The sequence below is a fragment of the Mus caroli genome, chromosome 1 (genome assembly GCF_900094665.2).
Source record: "Mus caroli chromosome 1, CAROLI_EIJ_v1.1, whole genome shotgun sequence".
Lineage (NCBI taxonomy): Eukaryota > Metazoa > Chordata > Mammalia > Rodentia > Muridae > Mus > Mus caroli.
Genome location: NC_034570.1, coordinates 69070797 through 69076294, shown reverse-complemented (window position 1 = coordinate 69076294; position 5498 = coordinate 69070797).

Sequence of the window (5498 nt, the reverse complement as noted above, 5' to 3'; positions counted from 1 at the left end):
CTTCCATGTAGAAGACACTTGGGTCACAGACTCCAGGGGCATCCCAGGCAGGACAACCCTTTTCTCCCCCAGAATGTCTGGAACTCCCAGGATGGCTCTAAGTTCACATGGCTGGTACTACAGCTGCAGGGCCAGCCAGAGCAGCTATACATGGCCTCCCACAGGATGGCCACTGAGCTCGGGGAGAAAGTCTCCAAGGTGTGGGGTCTGGCGAGTGAGCCACACAAGGATATCGAGTGGAAAGAGCAATTTCTCTGGCTCAGCCCTTGTGCACTCTCTGCCATCTCCCGCAGACATAGCCCACCTAGAATTGAGGAAAAGTGCCCTGACCCCACTCTTTTGCCCCAGGAATTTCAGAGCTTCGTTCTCTAACCCCTACCCTCATCAAATAAGCAAAATGACTCCCAGGTTGGAAGCTCATATCCAGAACCACCAGTATGCTAAGCAAGGGCTGGTCTCTAACGCCAGTGCAGTGTGTGGTTCCCCCAATGGCAAACATCTCCCTTGCCCTAAGAGTAGCTCCACAGAGTACCCTCTCCTGACAGCACTTTACAGATAAGAACTCTCTTAACCCTGCCTGCCTTCCTTGCCATCCGTCAAGAGCCGCTTCTCACCTCCAAGTTACCCTCCAGCAAAAACCTGCTCTTAGAAAGCGAGCTCTGCAAGCTGGTGCCTCTATTAAGACATAGCGTTTGACACACCCTGCATTCCATTCAAAACACCCTCCGCTGTCACTTACATAAGAGAACTAGGCAAAGCAGATGGAGCAGCCCAGCGGTGTCTTTGCCTGGGGCAGTATATGCTAATATCTTGGCACAGGCACCTTGAACCACTTTGTTTCCCAGCAAAGTTCCATCAGTTGGAAAGTTCGAGATCAGGAAACGTGAAGAGAGGAAGCTGTTCCTTGTCTTCCTCCAGAAGTTAAAACCACCTTCTTGCTAATTGAATGGCAGTGGAAAATGTGTAGAGCAAATCTTCCAAATCAGCAGGGAGGAGAGCTGGATGAGAGCTGCGTAGGGAAAGATACTTGCTCTAGTTTGCTCCATCTTGCTGTGAGAAAACACTCTGACCCAAAGCAACTTGCTGGAGGAGAGAGTTTATTACCTCTAACCTTCCAGGTCACAGTCCACCACTGAGGGAAGTCAAGGCAGGAACTCAAGACAAGAGCTTGAAGCAGAAACCATGGAGGAATGCTGTTTGCTGGCTTGCTGTCTCTGACTCACTCACTGCCTCATGCTCAGCTAGCTTTCTTGAGCTACCCACATCCACCTTCCTAGGGATGGAACCACCCACAGTGGGCACACACACACACAAGCACACACACACACACACACCTTTTTTTTAGGAAACAGCTCTTCTCTCTATACCCCTGAGAAAAGCATAGAGCCCAGACTGGACTACACCTAGCAAACAAGTCCCTTTGATATCGGTGATTTGGCCAGGCTTGGGTAAACAAGCAATCAAGCCAAATCAATCACAGCTTGTTTGGTTTCAGGAATGTTTCCAGCTGGAGTTGGCAGGAGGAACTCTTCTATCCAGAGGACCCTCCACAGGGCCCAAGAGTCTCCTTTCTCTGGGCCAAATAACTAAACTCCGGCCTCTTCATCGGCGTTGTGAGTGTGTGCACATTCCTTGGCAAGCCTCCAATTCCTTGTGAGTAAGATGGATATAATTATGCAGAGGCAGAAGAGTGAGATGGCAGGAAGGGTCAAAGGGCATCAGTGACAACCCTCCCCACACCTCCACACCACCAATGGCAACAGCTAAGGAACAGAAGACGCCAGAGAAAAATCTGAGGTTCCCAACAGGAAAGAGGCCAGCACTGTGTAAATGCTCCTAAAAGCTTGTAGCTCTAAAGGGATGACGTCATTGAACTTGTAATCTTCTTCCCTGGCTCTCTGACCCACATCCTTGCTTGCAAGGGCTCTCATCCTGAATAAACTGTTCCTACTACTGTCCATGTGTCTCTGGTCTGGGTTTGCAGTTCCAGAACACAAGGACCTGGAAATCCCAGCAAGTGCCGCCACACTCTAATATCTGCCTATCCAAATGCCTTATATCTTTATTCCAAGGTTACATGAAATAAGTCTGTTACATGCTTAGAAGTGTATCAGCTCTTCCTAAGAACTCAGTGGATGGTTCTTTTTTCCAGACGGCATCCCAGAGCTGCTGACACTGTAAAAGCTGTGTTAGAGATCCACAAACTAGAGGGAGCCTGTCCTCAAAGAAATCTGTCCTCAGATGAAATCTACCCTAGTAGTAAGTCAGTCATCAAGGAAGTCAATCCTCAAGTGAAGTCTGTCTTTATAGAAAAGTGTTGTGGGGAGGCTGGAGAGACGGTTCAGCGGTTAAGAGCACTGACTTCTCTTCCAGAGGTCCTGAGTTCAAATCCCAGCAACCACATGGTGGCTCACAACCACCTGTAATGAGATCTGATGTCCTCTTCCTGTGTGTTCGAAGACAAGAAAAGAAAATTGTCATGGAGGTAAATAGAGGAAGAACCCAGCCTTCTGCAACTTGGTCACAGGAGTCTCTAAATTCTACTGTTTTTTTTGTTTTGTTTTGTTTTTTGTCTTATTATCAATATGCTTTTGTTCCTCAAATTCCTCTTTTGAAAGTGTAAGCACACTCAAGTTCAATTTCTGCAAGAAATATCTAAAAAGCATTTGAATTGCACTGTGTTTAAAAGTCAAATTTTTCCTCAGAAATCCACCCATGATATGTATCCCTGACTGCACACTGTATACTGAGGTAACAGCAGGCTTACCTGTGTTTCCCTTTCTTGTTCCTTTTTCCTAAAATTACTTACCAAACTCCAAGAATTCAAGTCAAGCTGGAAGAGATCCCAAAAGGGGGAATGCGGAAATCCAACCCAGACACAGCGAGTCACAGATGGGGAAAATAACATAGTCCTGCAATATCCTGGGACCCAAATTCTAAGAACCTCCTGGAACCTGCAACGCCTGCTCTTCAGGGACAATGAGAGGCCAAGTTAGAACTCAGGCTCTAGACCTCAAGTAATAAGCAAAATCAGAGGCAGAAGAAACCCAACTAAAAGCCAAGAAAAAAAAAAAAAAAAGACAGGACCCACTCTCACCGCATCTTCCATCATGGCTGTGGTGAATGGAGCCATTAACATGTAAGAAGAAAGCTTTACAATTGTCTGCAGCAAGCTTTGACTCCATACTTGGCGAGCCAAGGAGAGACAAGTTAAAAGCTACAGAATTGCCTGGTGTGGTGGTACATGCCTTTATTCCCAGAACTTGGGAGGAAGAGTCGGGAAGATCCCAAGGCCAGCCTGGTCTACACAGAGAGGTGCTGTCTCAAAAACTTAAAATAAATAATGAAGAAGAAAAAGAATTCAATAGGAGGCTAGCTATAAAAATGGATATCTGAAAATCAATAGCTTATTCTACACACACAACTGATTTGAAAATATAATGAAAGAAAAAAATCTCATTTAAATTGCCAAATATATCACACACACACACACACAATATAAGACTTAAACCTAATAGAAATATTCTGGATCTATATGATGTTTTAAAATGTTTAAATTCTAATGAGAGTCTTCATAAATTTTTCAAAACCAACAGATGACAAGGCAGTGTGGGAGAAATTCCTTATGGTGCCCAAGAATAGAGATGAGAGAAGGCAGAGGAAGAGAATGCAAAAAGGCAGAGGAGCCTGGCTAGTCTTGGGACCCACCAAGTATGGCTGCTGGGGAATTCCCTGGACCTAGGGCCTGGGCACAGGCAGGAGGAGCCAGCAGACCTGCCCTCCTAAACCAAGACAGACCTGACCAAGCTTCCTCACCCTGAGTGCGTTTGGTTTCAGCTTTTTCTCCAACTCTACAGGTTGTGGATAAGCTCAGCCCACAGGTCACACTCGGGTTACAGTTGCTGGAGTTATTTTTTGGGAGTTTGGAGGAAACCAAGTGAAAGACCAAGCGTTCACCTAGGCCTGAGAAGTGAGCTTCTGTCATCAAAGGGCCGGGTCTTCACCCTCAAAGTGTGGTAAATGCTGACATTTTCTGAGCACACGCCTGGGGTGCTGTGACATGTGCGCATGCGTGCTCAGAGAACTGACCTCCTGCTTTCTCCCTCAGTCCATCCATCACCTTCACCCATGTCTTAGACCACCCTGCTTCTTGATCTCACAAATATTCTTAAACTCTGCATTTGGGGAGACAGTCTGAAGCTTACTCTCCTATTTCCACACAGCAATAAACTCTCTCTCTCTTGTGCAAAACTCAGCTCTTCAGTGATCTGCAAACTGTGTAGCAAGTTTGGTCCAGTAACACTACCATCAGCCTCTGAGCCTCCTCTCCTCCCCCAGGGTAGTGCCACCATCTGGGATTCCAAATATAAGGGCAACCCCCAGAGCAAAGCAAGCCAGCAAAGATGGAGCCTACACAGCAGGACTCTGCTGTTAGAAACTCTTTCCCCTTCCAGTAAGTGAAAATCAGACCTCACTCCACTCCCAGTTCACTGAATTCACTCTGGTGAACCCACATCTTCTTCCCAGCTTCCCTACGGTAGAAGAAACCCACGGCAAAGACCCAGGTGTCCAGTTTCCTGAAGCTCAGTTTGAATAAACCAAGTACCCAAGTCAAATAATGATGGTGGTAATATTGTTATCAAATGAATTAAAAGATGTTGCTTGAATATCAAGTTATTCTGGATGAGGACAAGGCAACACTTTAAAGCTGGTTTTCCTTTACAATGCACAGTGGGCAACTTAATACATTCACATCCAACTGTTGGATATTAAGGAGTAATTTCTCACCCTGTTCCAGTTGCCTGGAAACCCCTGCCTCCCTTCACTTCTTTGAGTTGAAGACACTGGTGTGCTCTTGGAAGACATAGGTATCAGCTAGGAAGGTGGATACATAAATCACTGTCTTTCGATAATCGCACAGGCGAAAGCAGTTCATCAATCTTTAATTTTTCTCCCTTCTGCCATGATTTGGGACGATGTGTCTACACTAAACAGAGTCGGGGAGCGGAGGGGACCAGGGGACACCTGTTCTGGCCTCTGTGCTTTCACTTGGAAAATACTATAAGAGAGATTTGATTATCCCTAGAATTCTGAGATCCACTGGTGTGGTGTGGTCTGAATGTTCTCTCTCTCTCTCTCTCTCTCTCTCTCTCTCTCTCTCTCTCTCTCTCCTCTCTCTCTCCCTCTCCCCCCCCCAACACACAGATCATACGTTAAAACGTAACTACGGTGTAATCCTGAGCTGCAGAGTCTTTAGAAGTGGTTAGTCCATGAATCAGGGTCCTCATGAATGAGATTAGTGACTGTTTAAAAAGGGTAAGTGAATGAACTTAGCAGACGTTAAATTAAGAGAATATATCAGGAACAGAAAGACAAATTAGGGGAAAGTGTTAAAAGTTGAGCTTGAGCCGGGCGTGGTGGCGCACGCCTTTAGTCCCAGCACTCGGGAGGCAGAGGCAGGCGGATTTCTGAGTTCGAGGCCAGCCTGGTCTACAAAG